At 39.2% G+C, this 21,014-nt stretch overlaps 1 pseudogene across 1 annotated transcript in view; it reads right to left on the bottom strand.

Annotated features, from left to right (window-relative positions):
* LOC306657986 (ATP synthase F(0) complex subunit B1, mitochondrial-like) overlaps positions 1 to 21,014 on the bottom strand; it is a 232,234-nt pseudogene that overhangs the window by 81,943 nt on the left and 129,277 nt on the right. The window lies entirely within an intron of this gene.

Below are 21,014 nucleotides of genomic sequence, written 5' to 3'. Positions count from 1 at the left end.
GCTACATTTTATGTGCTCTCCAGTTCTTACATGATTAAATTATTCCTAGGCCTTTCAATTTTTTCTCAAATCTGTTTTGACTATGATATCATTTTAAAATAGTACTCCATAATCTCAGATTGATACTCAATAACTGCCCAGTATCTCAATCTCCCAGCAAACACCTAGAGTCTCCTACATAATATTCCTACACAAATTGTCATCATTCTCTCTCCTAACTTTCCTATACACCTTATTTATTTTCATGTTTACATTGCCTTTTATTTCCTGTCCTATCAACAGTTTTCTAACTCCTTGTACAATCCTGTTAGTAAACAATTTTGTGCTCACCTATAATTAACTAATCCACAGTCTCTAGAATTTATTGACCCAGAATGGGTTGAAAAGTTAGAGGCTATAGGAAAATTTTAGTTTTTTAGGTTGCCCTTCTTCTTTTATTTTGACTTTGCAGAAGCTTCTCCTGTGTTTTATTATACCCCATGAAAATTCAAAGGAAGTAGAGAAAACATTATAATTTATTTGAAGACTAAAATCTATCATCAACTTTCCATGCCACCCAATGGGTCAGTTGTTAAGGCTGTGCAAGATCAGAGACTGAAGATTCTTTTAATTTTTTCCCACTTCCAAATGAAGGTTAGCAACCATCCTTTTTTAAAAGTGTAGCACCCCCATGGCATGCATGGTTTCTTGCCTTGGTCCACTCATTTCCTTAGTTGTCCCCTCTAAGTGATGATATTCAAATCCATTCCTTTCATATAGTCTCCTGACCTCACTACTTTATCTGAATGCCATATCTTTCTCCAGAGCTCTCAGCTCTCCTTTTTTAAGCTTTAATTCTATATTTATATTTTATTTTTAAAATTTGTTCTTTTTAGGTATATGTGACAGTAGAGTATATTTTGACATAGTATACATACATGGAGTATACCTTATTCTAATTCGGATCCCTTTCTTGTGGTTGTACATGACATGGAGTGTCACTGATGGTGAACATGGGAAATTTATGTCCAGTTGATTCCTCTGTCTTTCCTATTTCTATTCCTTTTCCCTTCCCTTCATTCTACTTTGTCTAATCCACTGAACTTCTATTCTCCCCTGCCCCACTTTTGTGTGTTAGCATCCACGTATCAGAAAGAACATTTGATTTCTGGTTCCTTAGGACTGGCTTATTTTACTTAGCATGTTAATCTCCATATCCATTCATTTACTGGCAAATGTCTTGCTCTTTTGTAGCCGAGTAATATACCATCATGTATACATCTCATTTTCTTTAATCATTTATCTGTTGAAGGACATGGAGGTTATTTTCATTTGCCCATGGGACATTTCTATTTAAGAATGTGGACAGCCCCCCGCTGGGGCAGTGAACTTGGACAACTGGGAGCATTGTAGAGGAGGCCGCTCAGCACAGTGCTGGGACTCCGGCGGCTGCCCACATGAGGAGTGGCAAGGAGAGCTGTTTGGACTCAGAGTGACCACCCCTGAACACCGGGGACCTGCCCGGAGGAGGAGGAGGAGGAGGAGTGTGGCCGCTTGGATTCAGAGTGACTATACCAGAGCTACAGGCGGTTGCCAGAGGAGGAGGGGCGCGGCAAGCTGTTTGGACTCAGAGCGACCTCTCCTGAACACCGGGGGGCTGACTGGAGGAGAAGCGCGGTGGGTCGCTTGGTCTCGAGTGGCCGCAACAGAGCACCAGGCGGTTGCCCGGAGGAGGCGTGCAGCAGGACACGTAGATTCAGAGCGACTCAGAGCGACCACTCCTGAACACCCGGGGGGTTACCTGGAGGAGGAGGAGGAACGGGGCAGGTCACTTGGACTCAGAGTGACTGCCCAGGGCTGCGGGTGGTTGGCGGGAGGAGGAGGCACGCAGTGAGTTGCTTGGACTCCTAGTGACCTCACCAGAACACCGGGAAGCTGTCTGGAGGAACAGGTGTGTGGCGGGTCGCTGGGACTCAGAGTGATTGTACAGGGCTCCAGGTGGCTGATCACAGGAGGGGCCACATAGCCAGGCAATTAAGTGCAGAGCAGGGTCCCAGGACCTAGGAGGCTTCTTGGTGGAAGAGCCGCACAGAGACGCGCTTAGGGGCGGAGTGAAGGTTCCAGGACCGCAGGCAGATTCTCTGAGGAGGGGCAGACTAAGGAGACTCGTCTGCGAAGGGTGAGGCTCCCAGGCCCAGGAGGTAGGGCCAGGCCCTTGGGAACGTTGCAGAGGAAGGCAGCCTAGCCCAGGCAGTGCTGTAAACTGAGGGGAACCTCTAGGAGGGGAACTGACCAGCAAGACCTCCCAAATGCATGAGTCTTCCCTGCGGGGTGAGGTTTCCCCAAAAGGATGGTAAAACCAGAGACACAGGCCCAAACAGGCCTTGCCTCAGCCCGCAGCCTAGTTCCCCTTTGGATGACCATTGATCAACAAGTAGAGGCACCTCTTCCTACGAGCAGGGAATATACCGCACCTGAAGGCCACCACTCCTAGAGAGGCAGATTCCTTGTGGAGCACCGCATTATCAACTTCCTCCAAGACTTCAGCCTACTGAAGGCTAAGGGGGGATATATAGAAATCTTCAAGGACATTGTAAGTCAATAGAGGAAATCTGCAATATCTCAGCGGTCCAATGATACCTGAACAATATGAGAAAACAAGGAAAGAAAATGCCGCAAACAAATCTAGATGTTACATCAATAAAACCCAATGACAGCATGACAGAAGAAATGGCAGAAAAGGAGTTCAGAATGTACATAATTAAAATGATCAGGGAAGCAAACGATGATATGAAAGAGCAAATGCACGCACTGAATGATGAAATGCAAGAGCAAATGCAGGCATTGAATGATCGCACCAATCGACAGTTAGAAGAGCAAATACAGGAAGCAAAAGATCATTTCAATAAAGAGTTAGAGATATTGAAAAAAAACCAAATAGAAATCCTTCACATGAAAAAACAATAAACCAAATTAAGAACTCCATAGAAAGCAAATCCAGTAGGATAGAACACCTGGAAGACAGAACCTCAGACATTGAAGACAAAATATTTAACCTTGAAAACAAAGTTGAACAAACAGAGAAGATGGTAAGAAATCATGAAGAGAATCTACAAGAACTATGGGATATCATGAAATGGCCAAATTTAAGAATTATTGGGATTGAGGAAGGCTAAGAGAAACAAACCAAAGGAATGAACAATCTATTCAATGAAATACTATCAGAAAATTTCCCAAATCTGAAGAATGAAATGGAAAATCAAGTTCAAGAGGCTTATAGGACTCCAAATACACAAAATTACAACAGACCCACACCAAGGCACATTATAATGAAAATACCTAACATACAAAATAAAGACAGAATTTTAAAGGCTGTGAGAGAAAAGAACCAAATTACATTCAGGGGGAAACCAATACGCATATCAGCAGATTTTTCAATCCAGACCTAGAAGGTCTGGAACAACAGACCTAGAAGGGCCTGGAACAACATTTTTCAAGCCCTGAAAGAAAATGGATGCCAACCAAGAATCTTATACCCAGCAAAACTTACCTTCAAATTTGACGATGAAATAAAATCCTTCCATGATAAACAAAAGCTAAAAGAATTTACAAAAAGAAAGCCATCACTACAGAACATTCTCAGCAAAATATTCCATGAGGAAAAGATGAAAAACAAAGAAGCAAATCAGCAAAGGGAGGAATTATCCTAAAGGAATTGTCAAATAAAGGAGAAACCAAGTCGTGTCAAATAAATAAATAAATAAATAAAATTTAAAAAGTGAACCAAATGATCGGGAAACCAAATCATATCTCAATAATAACCCTGAATGTTAATGGCCTGAACTCTTCAATCAAAAGACACAGACTGGCAGATTGGATTAAAAAGAAAGATCCAACAATATGTTGCCTACAAGAGACTCACCTCATAGAAAAAGATACCCATAGACTAAAGGTGAAAGGATGGAGAAAAACATACCATGCCCATGGACTCAGCAAAAAAGCTGGAGTATCCATCCTCATTTCAGATAATGTGGACTTCAAGCCAAAGTTAGTCAGAAGGGATAAAGAAGGACATTTCATACTGCTTAAGGGAAGCATAAATCAGCAAGATATAACAATCATAAACATCTATGCCCCAAACAGTGGCTCATCCATGTATGTCAAACAAATGCTTCTCAATTTCAGAAACCAAACAGACCATAACACAATAATACTAGGTGATGTTAACACGCCTCTCTCACCACTGGACAGATATTCCAGACAAAAATTGAACAAAGAAACCATAGATCTCAATAACACAATCAATAATTTAGACTTAAAAGACATTTATAGAATATACCATCCAACCAAGAGCGAATTCACTTTCTTCTGAGCAGCACATGGATCCTTCTCTAAAATAGACCATATATTATGCCACAAAGCTAATGTTAGCAAATACAAGAAGATAGAGACACTACCTTGTATTCTATCAGATCATAATGGATTGAAGTTAGAAATAAATGAAAGAGTACAAAACAGAAACCTTTCCAACATCTGGAGATTAAACAATATCCTATTATATGATGAATGGGTAACAGAAGATATTAGGAAGGAAATTAAAAAATTCATAGAGATAAATGAGAACAAAGAAACATCATATCAAAACATCTGGGACAGTATGAAAGCAGTACTTAGAGGGAAATTTATTTCATGGAGCGCATTTAATAAAAGAAGTAAAACTCAACAAATAAACGACCTAACACTACAGCTCAAAGCCCTAGAAAAAGAAGAACAGATCAGCACCAAAAGTAGTAGAAGACAGGAAATAGTTAAACTCAGAGCTCAAATCAATGAAACTGAATCAAAAGAAACAATTCAAAAAATTGACAAAATAAATAGTTGGTTCTTTGGAAAAAATAAACAAAATTGATAAACCTTTAGCCACACTAACGAAGAGAACACGAGAGAAAACCCAAATCACTAAAATTCGGAATGAACAAGGAAATATCACAACAGACAGGATTGAAATACAAAACATAGTTAGAAGCTATTTTGAAAATCCATACTCCAACAAAATAGAAAATTTTGAAGACATCAATAGGTTTCTAGAGACATATGAATTGCCTACACTGAAGGAGGAGGACATACACAATTTAAATAGACCAATTTCAAGTACTGAAATAGAAGAAGTCATCAAAAGCCTACCAACAAAGAAAAGTCCGGGACCAGATGGGTTCTCAGCCGAGTTCTACAAAACCTTAAAGAAGAGCTCATTCCAATACTTCTCAAAGTATTCCATAAAATAGAAGAGGAGGGAACCCTCCCAAACTCATTCTATGAAGCCAATATCACACTGATACCTAAACCAGAGACTCATCAAGGAAAGAAAATTTCAGACCAATATCCTTAATGAACATTGACGCAAAAATTCTCAACAAAATTTTAGCAAATTGCATACAAAAACATATTAAAAAGATAGTGCACCATCATCAAGTGGGTTTCATCCCAGGGATGCAAGTTTGGTTCAACATCAGGAAATCAATCAATGTTATTCACCATATCAACAGACTTAAAGTCAAGAATCACATGATTATTTCCATAGATGCAGAAAAAGCATTTGATAAAATACAGCACCCCTTCATGCTCAAAACACTAGAAAAAATAGGGATAGAAGGAACATTCCTTAACATTGTAAAGGCCATTTATGCTAAGCCCATGGCTAATATCATTCTAAATGGTGAAAAACTGAAAGCATTCCCCCTAAAAACTGGAACAAGGCAGGGATGCCCTCTTTCACCACTTCTATTCAACATTGTTCTTGAGACTCTAGCCAGAGCAATTAGACAAACCAAAGAATTTAAGGGATATGATTTGGAAAAGAAGAACTCAAACTATCCCTGTTCACTGATGACATGATTATATATTTAGAGGAACCTGGAAATTCCACTAGAAAACTCTTAGAACTCATAAGTGATTTCAGTAAAGTAGCAGGTTACAAGATCAATGCTCAAAATTCCAACGCATTTTTATACGTAAGTGATGAATCTTCAGAAAGAGAAATTAGGAAATCTACCCCATTCACAATAGCCTCGAAAAAAATAAAATACTTGGGACTCAATCTCACAAGAGGTGAAACACCTCTACAATGAGAACTACAGAACACTAAAGAAAGAAATTAAAGAACACCTTAGAAGATGGAAAGATCTTCCATGTTCTTGGATAGGAAGAATTAATATTGTCAAAATGGCCATACTACCTAAAGTGCTATACAAATTCAATGCAATTCCAATTAAAATCCCAATGACATACCTTACAGAAATAGAGCAAGCAATTATGAAATTCATCTGGAAGAATAAGAAACAAAGAATAGCTAAAGCAATCCTTAGCAGGAAGAGTGAAACAGGGGGTATTGCAATACCAGATCTTCAACTTTACTACAAAGCAATAGTAACAAAAATGGCATGGTATTGGTACCAAAATAGAAAGGCAGATCAATGGTACAGAATAGAGGACATGGACACAAACCCAAATAAATACAATTTTCTCATACTAGACAAAGGTGGTGAAAATATGCAATGGAGAAAAGACAGCCTCTTCAACAAATGGTGCTGGGAGAATTGGAAATCCATATGCAACAGAATGAAATTAAACCCATATCTCTCACCATACACGAAACTAAACTCAAAATGGATTAAGGACCTGGGAATCAGACCAGAGACCCTGCAGATTATAGAAGAAAAAGTAGGTCCAGATCTTCAACATGTCGGCTTAGGACCAGACTTCCTTAACAGGACTCTCATAGCACAAGAAATAAAAGCAAGAATCAATAACTGAGATAGATTCAAACTAAAAAGCTTTCTCTCAGCAAAGGAAACTATCAGCAATGCGAAGAAAGAGCCTACAGAGTGGGAGAATATCTTTGCCAATCATACTTCAGATAGAGCACTAATCTCCAGAATCTATAAAGAACTCAAAAAACTCTACACCAAGAATACAAATAATCCAGTCTACAAATGGGCTAAGGAAATGAATAGACACTTCACAGAAGATCTACAAGCAATCAACAAACAATGGAAAAATGTTCACCATCTCTAGTAATAAGAGAAATGCAAATCAAAACCACCCTAAGATTCCATCTCACCCCAATTAGAATGGCGATTATCAAGAATACAAGCAACAACAGGTGTTGGCGAGGATGTGGGGAGAAAGGTATACTCATACATTGCTGGTGGGGCTGCAAATTAGAGCAGCCACTCTGGAAAGCAGTGTGGAGATTCCTTAGAAAACTTGAAATGGAACCACTATTTGACCCAGCTATCCCACTCCTTGGCCTGTACCCAAAGGTCTTAAAATCAGCATACTACAGAGATACAGCCACATCAATGTTCATAGCTGCTCAATTCACAATAGCCAGACTGTGGAACCAAACTAGATGTCCTTCAATTGATGAATGGATAAAGAAATTGTGGTATATATATACAATGGAATATTACTCAGCCATAAAGAATGATAAAATTATGGCATTTGCAGGCAAATGGATGAAATTGGAGAGTATCATGCTAAGTGAGATAAGGCAATCTCAAAAAGTCAAAGGACGAATGATATCGCTAATAAGTGGATGATGACATATATTGGGGGTGGGAAGGTTTAGTGTTAGGGTTAGAGTTAGGGGTAGGGAGGGGGGCAAGTATGGAGGAAGGAAGGACTGTATGAGGAAAAGGAGGAGTGGGAGGGGTGGGGGGAAGGGAAAAAATAACAATGAATCAAACAACATTACCCTATGTAAATTTATGATTACACAAACGGTATGCCTTTACGCCATGTACAGAGAAACAACATGTATCCCATTTGTTTACAAGAAAAAAATACATTATAAAAACAAACAAACAAAAAAAAACAAAAGACACAGACTGCCAGATCAGATTAAAAAGAAAGATCCAACAATATGCTGCCTGCAAGAGACTCATCTCATCTAAAGAGATACCCACAGACTAAAGGTGAAAGGAGGGGAAAAAACATACCATGCACATGGACTCAGGAAAAAAGCCAGAGTATCCATACTCATATCAGACAATTTGGACTTCAAGCCAAAGTTAGTCAGAAGGAATAAAGAAGGACATTTCATACTGTTTAAGGAAAGCATAAATCAGCAAGACATAACAATCATAAAAATCTATGCCCCAAACATTGGCTCATCTATGTACATCAAACAATTCCTTCTTAATTCCAGGAATCAAGTGGACCACAACAAAATACTACTAGGTGACATTAACAGATCTCTCTCACCACTGGACATATCTTCCAAACAAAAATTGAACAAAGAAACCATAGATCTCAATAACACAATCAATAATTTAGACTTAACAGATATAAATAGAATATTCCAACCAACGAAGAGTGAATACACTTTCTTCTCAGCAGTGCATGGATTCTTCTCTAAAATAGATAATATATTATGCCACAAAGCTGCTGATAGCAAATACAAGACGATAGAGATACTACCTTGTATTCTATCAGATCATAATGGACTGAAAATAGAAATAAATGACAATAATAAACAAAAACTCCTCCAATAACTGGAGATTAAATAATTGCTATTGAATGATGAATGGATAACAGAAGACATCAGGGGGGAAATAAAAAAATTCTTAGAGGTAAATGGGAACAAAGATACAACATATCAAAATCTCTGGGACACAATGAAAGCAGTACTTAGAAGGAAATTTATTTTATCGAGCACATTCAATAAAAGAAGAAAAAAAATTCAACAAATAAACGACCAACACTACAGCTCAAAGTTCTAGAAAAAGAAGAACAGATCAACACCAAAAATAGTAGAAGACAGGGAGTACTTAAAAACAGAGCTGAAATCAATGAAATTGAAGTAAAAGAAACAATCAAAAAACTGAAAAAAGAAAAAGTTGGTTCTTTGAAAAAATAAAATTGAAAAACCTTTAGCCACACTAACAGAAGGAGAGAGAAAACTCAGATATCTGAAATTCCAGATGAACAAGGAAGTGTCACGACAGACATGAATGAAATACAAAATATAATTAGTAGCTATTTTGAAAGTCTGTACTCCAACAAAATAGAAAATCTCGAAGACATCAACAGGTTTCTATAGATATATGATTCACCCAAACTGAATCAGGAGGATACACAATTTAAATAAATCAACTTCAAGCAATAAAATAGAAGTCATCAAAAGTGTATCAACAAAGAAAAGTCCGGGACCAGATGGATTCTCAGTCGAGTTCCACAACACCTTCAGAGAAGAGCTCACTCCAATATTCCTCAAAGTATTCTATGAGGTAGAAGAGGAGAGAACCCTTCCAAACTCATTCTATGAAGCCAATATCACCCAGATACCTAAATCAGACATAGACACATTGAGGAAAAAAAATTTCAGACCAATATCCTTAATGAACATTGATGCAAAAATTCTCAACAAAATTTTGTCAAATCACATACAAAAACATATTAAAAAGATAGTGCCCCACGATCAAGTGGGTTTTATCCCAGGGATGCAAGGTTGGTTCAACATCCGAAAATCAATAAATGTAATTCACCATATCAATAGACTTAGAGTCAAGAATCACATGATTATCATGATAGATGCAGAGAAAGCATTTGATAAAATACAGCATCCTTTCATGCTCAAAACACTAGAATAGGGATAGTGGGAACATTCCTTAACATTGTAAAGGCCACCAATGCTAAGCCCATCGCGAATATCATGCTAAATGGTGAAAAACTTAAAGCAATAGGCGCCTATCAGCCACCATTTGCCTGCCACTCACCTGTCCACTGCCTGCCTTACACCTATCCATCACCCACCACCCGAGATTCACCTACCAATCGTCTGATAACAGTCAGCAAACTGATCGCCGACCACAAGTGGAGCACAGCTGCCTGCTGTTGCCTGGAAATTCTCTGTCACAGTACCTGCAGGTTTGATTGCACGTGGCAGCCACCATTTTGAGACAACAGCCAGGGCCCATAAGATCCCTGGCCGGACTGAGTGAGCCCCGACTCCCATCCCTCAGCTCAACCGATCACTCCCTGCCTCTGGGGCTCTCACATCAACTGACTGCCCCCTGCCACCAGGATCCCCCAGACCAACTGACAGCACCCTTTCACAGGGATCCCAGACCGACTAATTGCACCTGACCTCCAGGATCCCACAACCACACCAAACACACCAGACCTCCGGGACCTCTGCCTGACCAATCCCACCCTACCTCCAGGACCTCCAGCCGACCACGTCCACACCCATGAACAACATGAAAAAACAAGGAAAGAAAATGATCCAAATAAATCTAGATTCTATATTAATAAAATCCAATGACAGTATGGTAGAAGAAATGTCAGAAAAGGACTTCAGATTATATATGATTAAGATGATTTGCAAAGCAAAGGATGAGATAAGAGAGCAAATGCAGGCAATGAATGATAATACCAATAAGCAGTTGAAAGAGCAACTGCAGGAAGCAAAAGATCATTTCAACAAAGAGATAGAGATTCTCAAAAAAAAAAAAAATCCAATGGAAATCCTTGAAATGAAGGAAACAATAAACCAAATAAAAAACTCAATGGAAAGCATCACCAAAAGACTAGACCACTTGGAAGACAGAACCTCAGACAATGAAGACAAAATATTTAATCTTGAAAATAAAGTTGCCCAAGCAGAGAAAATGGTAAGAAATCATGAACAGAATTTCCAAGAACTATGGGACATCATGAAAAGACCAAATTTAAGAATTACTGGGATTGAGGAAGGCACAGAGATACAAACCAAAGGAATAAACAACCTATTCAATGAAATAATATCAGAAAATTTCCCAAACCTGAAGAATGAAATGGAAAATCAAATACAAGAGGCTTATAGAACACCAAATGCACAAAATCACAACAGATCCACACCAAAGTACATTATAATGAAAATGCCTAACATTCAAAACAAAGATAGGATTTTGAAGGCCACAAGAGAAAAGGATCAGATTACATATATGGGGAAACCAATATGGATAGCAGCCGACTTCTCAACCCAGACTCTAAAAGCTAGAATGGCCTGGAACAACATATTTCAAGCTCGGCAAGAACATGGTTGCCAACCAAGACTCCTATACCCAGCAAAACTAACCTTCAGATTTGAAGATGAAATAAAATCCTTCCATGATAAACAAAAGTTAGAAGAATTTACAAATAGAAAGCCTGCACTACAGAATGTTTTCAACAAAATATCCCATGAAGAGCAAATGAAAAATAACAATGGAAGTCAGCAAAGGGAGACACTACCTTAGAGAAACATCCACTCAAAGGAGAAACCAAGCCAAGTTAAAAAACCAAAAATAAGCCAAATGACTGGGAATACAAATCATATCTCAATAACAACTCTGAACATTAATGACCTAAACTCCTCAATCAAAAGACATAGACTGGCAGAATGGATTAAAAAGAAAGACCAACAATATGCTGCCTTCAAGAAATTCATCTCATCGAAAAAGACGTCCACAGACTAAAGGTGAAAGGATGGGAAAAAACCTACCACTCACATGGACTCAGTAAAAAAGTGGGAGTTTCCATCCTTATATCAGATAAAGTGGACCTCAAGCCAAAGTTAGTCAGAAGGGATAAAGAAGGTCAACTCACTGCTTAAGGGAACCATAAATCAGGAAGTCATAATGACAGTAAATATTTTTGCCCCAAACAATGGTGCATCCCTGTACATCAAACAAATCCTACTTAATTTCAGGAATCAAAAAGACCACATCACAATAATTTTGGGTGACTTTAACACACTGCTGTCACCACTGGATAGATCTTCCAAACAAAAACCAAACAAAGAAACCATAGAACTCAATAACACAATCAATAATCTAGACTTACTAGACATACATAGAATATTTCATCCATCAACCAGCAAATTCACTTTTTTTCTCAGCAGGACATTCTTGAAAATAGACCACATGTTATGCCACAAAGAAGCCCTTAGGAAAATGCAAAAAAAAAAAAAAAAATAGAGATACTGCCTTGTGTTCTATGAGATCATAATAGACTGAGAGTAGAAATCATGACAAAAAAAAATCCAGATATTACACCAATACCTGGAGACTAAATAATGTGCTATTGAATGAAACATGGATAACAGAAAACATTAGGGAGGAGATAAAAACATTCTTAGAGGTCAATAAGAACGACGATACAACACATCAAAATCTCTGGGACACTATGAAAGCGGTACTAAGAGAATTTTCCTTGCATGGAACGCATTCCAGAAAAGAATGAACAGTCAACAACTAAATGACCTAACATTACAGTGCAAAGCCCTAGAAAAAGAACAGAAGAACAACAAAAGTAGTGGAAGACAGGAAATAATTAAAATCAGAGCTGAAATCAATGAAATTGAAAGAAAACAAACAATTCAAAAATTGACAAAACAAAAAGTTGGTTCTTTGAAAATGTGAACAAAATAGACAAACCCTTAGCCACACTAACAAAGAAGGAGAGAGAAAACTCAAATTACTAAAATTTGTGATGAAAAAGGAAATATCATGATAGACACCACTGAGATACATAACATAATGAGAAGCTACTTTGAAAATCTGTATTCCAACAAAATAGAAACTACCAAAGACATTGACAAATTTCTAGAGACATATGCTCCTCCCAAACTGAACCAGGAGGACATACACAATTTAAACAGATCAATATCAAGCAATGAAACAGAAGAAGCCATTAAAAACCTACCATCCAAGAAAAGCCCAGGACCAGACAAATTCTCAGCTGAGTACTAGAGGACCTTCAAAGAAGAACTCATTCCAATACTTCTCAAAGTATTCCAGGAAATAGAAAAGGAGGGTACCCTACCAAACTCATTCTATGAAGCTAATATCACCCACATACCCAAACCCAGAAAAGACACATCAAGGAAAGAAAATTTTAGACCAATATCCTTGATGAATGTAGATGCAAAGATCCTTAACAAAATATTGGCAAACCCTATGCAAAAACCTATTAAAAAATTGTGCACCACGATCAAGTGGGGTTCATCTCTAGAATGCAAGGATGGTTTAACATTTGTAAATCAATAAACATAATCCATCATGTCAATAGACTTAAGGATAAGAATTATATGGTTATTTCAACTGACACAGAAAAAGCGATCGACAACATACAACACCCCTTCATGCTCAAAACACTAGAAAAAATAGGGATAGTAGGAACATACCTGAACACTGTACAGGCTATTTATGCTAAGTTCACGGCCAACATCATTCTTAATGGAGAAAAACTGAAAGCATTCCCTTTAAAAACAGGAACAAGACAGGGATGTCCTCTTTCACCACTTCTATTGAACATCGTTCTTGAAGTACTAGCCAGAGCAATTAGACTAAAGAAATTAAAGGGATTTGAATAAGAAGAGGAACTTAAGCTGTCACTATTAGCTGATGACATGATTCTATATTTAGAGGATCCAAAAACTCCTCCAGAAAACTTCTAGACCTCATCCGAGAATTCAGCAAAATAGCAGGCTATAAAATCAACGTGCATAAATCTAAAGCATTTTTATACACAAGTGATGAAACATCTGGAAGGGAAATGAAGAAAACAACTCCATTTGCAATAACCTCAAAAGAAATAAAATACTTGGGAATCAATCTAACCAAAGAGGTAAAATATCTGTACAATGAATATTACAAAACATTGAAGAAAGAAATTGAGGAAGACCTTAGAAGATGGAAAGACCTCCCATGTTCTTGGATAGGCAGAATTAACATTGTCAAAATGGCCATACTACCGAAGGGCTATACAGGTCCAATGCAATTCCAATTAAAATTCCAATGATGTACCTTACAGAAATAGAGCAAGTAATCTTGAAATTCATCTGGTAGAATAAGAAACTCAGAATAGCTAAAGCAGTCCTTAGCAGGAAGAGTGAAGCAGGGGGTCGCAATACCAGAACTTCAACTATACTACAAAGCAACAGTAACAAAAATGGCATGATGTTGGCACCAAAACAGACAGGTAGATCAATGGTACAGAATAGAGGACACAGACACAAACCCAAATAAATACAATTTTTTAATACTAGACAAAGGTGCCAAAAACATGAAATGGAGAAAAGATAGCCTCTTCAACAAATGGTGCTGGGAAAACTGGAAATCCATATGCAGCAGAATAAAACTAAACCCCTATCTCTCACCGTGCACAGAGCTAAACTCAAAATTGACCATGGACCTCGGAATCAGACCAGAGACCCTGCATCTTATAGAAGAAAAAGTAGGTCCAAATCTTCAACATGTAGGCTTAGGACCAGACTTCCTTAACAGGAATCCCATAACACAAGGAATAAAAGCATGAATCAAGGGGGGTTTCAAGATGGCGGCCTAGAGGGTGGCTGCATTTCATGTTGCTCCAGGACTCAGGATTCAAAAGAGGAGATATTGAGACGCTTGGGACCAACTCAAAGCAGCCGGGTGACTCTCACCCCCTGGGGAGGCATCCCGGATGGGACGGTGGTCCCGGAACGCAGGAAACTTTGTGAAGTAGAACTGCCGGCGAGACGCCCCACCCCCCCGCTGGAGCAGTGAACTCGGACAGCTGGGAGCGCCGTAAAGGAGGCCGCTCGGCACAGCGCTGGGACTCGGAGCAACCACTGGGGCTCCGGCGGCTGCACAGGGGAAGAGTGGCGAGGAGAGCTGTATGGACTTAGGACACCGGGGCCTGCCCTGAGGAGGAGGAGGAGGAGCGTGTCCACTTGGATTCAGAGTGACTACACCAGAGCTACAGGCGGTTGCCAGAGGAGAAGCTGCGCAGCGAGCTGTTTGGACTCAGAACGACGCTTCTGAACACCGGGGCCTGCCCTGAGGACGAGGAGGAGGAAGAGGAGCGCGGCCGCTTGGATTTGGGGTGACTACACAAGAGCTACAGGTGGTTGCCAGAGAAGGGGCTGCGTGGCGAGCAGTTTGGACTCAGACCACTTCTGAACCCCGGGGCCTGCCCAGAGGAGTAGGAGGAGTGCAGCGGGTCCTTTGGACTCACAGTGACTGCATTAGCGCTCCAGGGGGCTGCTCAGAGGAGAAGGCGAGTGGTGAGTTGTTTGGACTTAAAGTGACAGCTCCTGAACACAGGGGGGCTGCCTGGAGGAGAAGCGTGGTGGGACGCTTGGTGTTGAGTGGCCGCACCAGAGCTCCGGGCGGTTGCCCAGAGGACCTGTGCTGCGGGTCACGTGGACTCAGAGTCACTCAGAGTGACCGCTCCTGAACACCCCGGGGGTTATCTGGAGAAGGAGGAGGAACGGGGAGGGTCACTTCGACTCGGAGTGATTGGTTGCCCAGGGCTACGGGTGGTTGGTGGAGGTGGAGGCACGCAGTGAGTTTCTTGGACTCCTAGTGACCGCATCGGAATACTGGGCGGCTGTCTGGAGGAAGAGGCGTGTGGCGGGTCTCTGGGATTCAGAGCGATTGTACAGGGCCCCAGGTGGCTGCTCAGAGGAGGGGCCGCATAGCCAGGCGATTAGTTGCAGAGCAGGGTCCCAGGATCTAGGAGGCTTCTTGGTGGAAGAGCCGCACAGAGACAGGCTTAGGGCGGAGCGAAGGTTCCAGGCCTGCGGGCAGATTCTCTGAGGAAGGGCAGCCTAAGGAGAGTCATCTGCAAAGGGTGAGGCTCCCAGGCCCAGGAGGTAGGGCCGGGCCCCTGGGAACTTTGCAGAGGAAGGCAGCCCAGCCCAGGCGGTAGCTGTAAACTGAGGGGAACCTCTAGGAGGGAACTGACCAGCAAGACCTCCCCACCGGGTGAGTCTTCCCTGCTGGGTGAGGTTTCCCAACAAAGACGGTAAAACCAGAGATTCAGGCCCAAACAGGCCTTGCCTCAGCCCACAGCCTAGGTCCCCTTTGGATGACCACTGGTCAACAAGTGGAGGCACCTCTGCCCACTAGCAGGGATTATACCCCACCTGAAGGCCACCACTCCTAGAGAGGCAGCTTCCTTGTGGAGCACCGCATTATCAACTTCCTCCAAGACTTCAGCCTACTGAAGGCTAAGGGGGGATATATATAGAAATCTTCAGGGACATTGTAAGTCAATAGAGGAAATCTGCAATATCTCAGTGGTCCTCTGATACCTGAACAATATGAGAAAACAAGGAAAGAAAATGCTGCAAACAAATCTAGATGTTACATCAATAAAACCCAGTGACAGCATGGCAGAAGAAATGACAGAAAAGGAGTTCAGAATGTACATAATTAAAATGATCAGAGAAGCAAACGATGAGATGAAAGAGCAAATGCACGCACTGAATGCTGAGATGAAAGAGCAAATGCAAGCATTGATTGATCGCACCAATAGACAGTTAAAAGAGCAAATACAGGAAGCAAAAGATCATTTCAATAAAGAGTTAGAGATATTGAAAAAAAACCAAACAGAAATCCTTGACATGAAGGAAACAATAAACCAAATTAAGAACTCCATAGAAAGCATATCCAATAGGATAGAACACCTGGAAGACAGAACCTCAGACATTGAAGACAAAATATGTAACCTTGAAAACAAAGTTGAACAAACAGAGAAGATGGTAAGAAATCATGAACAGAATCTACAAGAACTATGGGATATCATGAAAAGGCCAAATTTAAGAATTATTGGGATTGAGGAAGGCCTAGAGAAACAAGCCAAAGGAATGAACAACCTATTCAATGAAATAATATCAGAAAATTTCCCAAATCTGAAGAATGAAATGGAAAATCAAGTTCAAGAGGCTTATAGGACTCCAAATACACAAAATTACAACAGACCCACACCAAGGCACATTATAATGAAAATACCGAACATACAAAGTAAAGACAGAATTTTAAAGGCTGTGAGAGAAAAGAACCAAATTACATTCAGGGGGAAACCAATACGGATATCAGCAGATTTTTCAATCCAGACCCTAAAAGCTAGAAGGGCCTGGAACAACATTTTTCAAGCCCTGAAAGAAAATGGATGCCAACCAAGAATCTTATACCCAGCAAAACTTACCTTCAAATTTGACGATGAAATAAAATCCTTCCATGATAAACAAAAGCTAAAAGAATTTACAAAAAGAAAGCCAGCATTACAGAACATTCTCAGCAAAATATTCCATGAGGAAGAGATGAAAAACAAAGAAGCAAATCAGCAAAGGGAGGAATTATCCTAAAGGAATTGTCAAATAAAGGAGGAAACAAGTTGTGTCAAATAAATAAATAAATAAAATTTAAAAAATTAACCAAATGACCGGGAAACCAAATCATATCTCTATAATAACCCTGAATGTTAATGGCCTCAATTCATCAATCAAAAGACATAGACTGGCAGATTGGATTAAAAAGAAAGATCCAACAATATGTTGCCTGCAAGAGACTCACCTCATAGAAAAAGATACCCATAGACTAAAGGTGAAAGGATGGGGAAAAACATACCATGCACATGGACTCAGCAAAAAAGCTGGAGTATCCATCCTCATTTCAGATAATGTGGACTTCAAGCCAAAGTTAGTCAGAAGGGATAAAGAAGGTCATTTCATACTGCTTAAGGGAAGCATAAATCAGCAAGATATAACAATCATAAACATCTATGCCCCAAACAGTGGCTCATCCATGTATGTCAAACAAATCCTTCTCAATTTCAGAAACCAAATAGACCATAACACAATAATACTAGGTGATGTTAACACGCCTCTCTCACCACTGGACAGATATTCCAGACAAAAATTGAACAAAGAAACCATAGATCTCAATAACACAATCAATAATTTAGACTTAACGGACATTTATAGAATATACCATCCAACCAAGAGCGAATACACTTTCTTCTCAGCAGCACATGGATCCTTCTCTAAAATAGACCATATATTATGCCACAAAGCTAATGTTAGCAAATACAAGAAGATAGAGACACTACCATGTATTCTATCAGATCATAATGGATTGAAGTTAGAAATAAATGAAAGAGTAAAACACAGAAACTATTCCAACATCTGGAGATTAATCAATATGCTATTATATGATGAATGGATAACAGAAGATATTAGGAAGGAAATTAAAAAATTCTTAGAGGTAAATGAGAACAAAGAAACATCATATCAAAATCTCTGGGACACTATGAAAGCAGTACTTAGAGGAAAATTTATTTCATGGAGTGCATTTAATAAAAGAAGTAAAACTCAACAAATAAACGACCTAACACTACAGCTCAAAGCCCTAGAAAAAGAAGAACAGAACAGCACCAAAAGTAGTAGAAGACAGGAAATAGTTAAATTCAGAGCTGAAATCAATGAAATTGAAACAAAAGAAACAATACAAAAAATTGACAAAATAAATAGTTGGTTCTTCGAAAAAATAAACAAAATTGATAAATCTTTAGCCACACTAACAAAGAGAAGACGAGAGAAAACCCAAATCACTAAAATTCGGAATGAACAAGGAAATATCACAACAGACAGGATTGAAATACAAAACATAATTAGAAGCTATTTTGAAAATCTATACTCCAACAAAATAGAAAATTTCGAAGACATCAACAGGTTTCTAGAGACTTATGAATTGCCTAAACTGAATGAGGAGGACATAAACAATTTAAATAGACCAATTTCAAGTACTGAAATAGAAGAAGTCATCAAAAGCCTACCAACAAAGAAAAGTCCGGGACCAGATGGGTTCTCAGCCGAGTTCTACAAAACCTTTAAAGAAGAGCTCATTCCAATACTTCTCAAAGTATTCCATAAAATAGAAGAGGAGGGAACCCTTCCAAACTCATTCTATGAAGCCAATATCACCCTGATACCTAAACCAGACAGAGACTCATCAAGGAAAGAAAATTTCAGACCAATATCCTTAATGAACATCGATGCAAAAATTCTCAACAAAATTTTAGCAAATCGCATACAAAAACATATTAAAAAGATAGTGCACCATGATCAAGTTGGTTTCATCCCAGGGATGCAAGGTTGGTTCAACATCAGAAAATCAATAAACGTAATTCACCACATTAATAGACTTAAAGTCAAGAATCACATGATTATTTCCATAGATGCAGAAAAAGCATTTGATAAAATACAGCACCCCTTCATGCTCAAAACACTAGAAAAAATAGGGATAGAAGGAACATTCCTTAACATTGTAAAGGCCATTTATGCTAAGCCCATGGCTAATATCATTCTAAATGGTGAAAAACTGAAAGCATTCCCCCTAAAAACTGGAACAAGTCAGGGATGCCCTCTTTCACCACTTCTATTCAACATCGTTCTTGAGACTCTGGCCAGAGCAATTAGACAAACCAAAGAAATTAAAGGGATACGAATTGGGAAAGAAGAACTCAAACTATCCCTGTTCGCTGATGACATGATTATATATTTAGAGGAACCTGGAAATTCCACCAGAAAACTCTTAGAACTCATAAGTGAATTCAGTAAAGTAGCAGGTTACAAGATCAATGCCCATAAATCCAACGCATTTTTATACATAAGTGATGAATCTTCAGAAAGAGAAATTAGGAAAACTACCCCATTCACAATAGCCTCGAAAAAAATAAAATACTTGGGAATCAATCTCACAAAAGAGGTGAAAGACCTCTACAATGAGAACTATACAACACTAAAGAAAGAAATTAAAGAACACCTTAGAAGATGGAAAGATCTTCCATGTTCTTGGATAGGAAGAATTAATATTGTCAAAATGGCCATACTACTTAAAGTGCTATACAAATTCAATGCAATTCCAATTAAAATCCCAATGATATACCTTACAGAAATAGAGCAAGCAATTATGAAATTCATCTGGAAGAATAAGAAACCCAGAATAGCTAAAGCAATCCTTAGCAGGAAGAGTGAAACAGGGGGTATTGCAATACCAGATCTTCAACTCTACTACAAAGCAATAGTAACAAAAACGGCATGGTATTGGTACCAAAATAGACAGGTAGATCAATGGTATAGAATAGAGGACACGGACACAAACCCAAATAAATACAATTTTCTCATACTAGACAAAGGTGCCAGAAATATGCAATGGAGAAAAGATAGCCTCTTCAACAAATGGTGCTGGGAGAATTGGAAATCCATATGCAACAGAATGAAATTAAACCCATATCTCTCACCATGCACAAAACTAAACTCAAAATGGATTAGGACCTCGGAATCAGACCAGAGACCCTGCAGATTATAGAAGAAAAAGTAGGTCCAAATCTTCACCTTGTTGGTCTAGGATCAGACTTCCTTAACAGGACTCCCATAGCACAAGAAATAAAAGCTAGAATCAACCACTGGGATAGATTCAAACTAAAAAGCTTTCTCTCCGCAAAGGAAACTATCAGCAATGCGAAGAAAGAGCCTACAGAATGGGAGAATATCGTTGCCAATCATACTTCAGATAGAGCACTAATCTCCAGAATCTATAAAGAACTCAAAAAACTTTACTCCAAGAATTCAAATAATCCAGTCGACAAATGGGCTAAGGAAATGAATAGACACTTCACAGAAGATCTACAAGCAATCAACAAACATATGAAAAATGTTCAACATCTCTAGTAATAAGAGAAATGCAAATCAAAAGTACCCTAAGATTCCATCTCACCCCAATTAGAATGGCGATTATCAAGAATACAAGCAACAAAAAGTGTTGGAGAGGATGTGGGGAAAAAGGTACACTCATACATTGCTGGTGGGGTTGCAAATTAGTGCAGCCACTCTGGAAAGCAATGTGGAGATTCCTTAGAAAACTCGGAATGGACCTACCATTTGACCCAGCTATCCCACTCCTGGGCCCATACCCAAAGGACTTAAAATCAGCATACTACAGAGATACAGCCACATCAATGTTCATAGCTGCTCAATTCACCATAGTCAGATTGTGGAACCAACCTAAATGCCCTTCAATTGATGAATGGATGAAGAAACTGTGGTATATATATAATGTAATAGTACTGAGCTATAAAGAAGAATAAAATTATGGCATTTGCAGGCGAATGGATGAAACTGGAGAATATCATGCTAAGTGAGATAAGCCAATCCCAAAAAAACAAAGGACGAATGATTC

Source organism: Sciurus vulgaris (assembly GCF_902686455.1).
Source record: "Sciurus vulgaris genome assembly, chromosome: 3".
Classification (NCBI taxonomy): Eukaryota; Metazoa; Chordata; class Mammalia; order Rodentia; family Sciuridae; genus Sciurus; species Sciurus vulgaris.
This window is presented reverse-complemented; position numbering and strand designations above follow the sequence as displayed.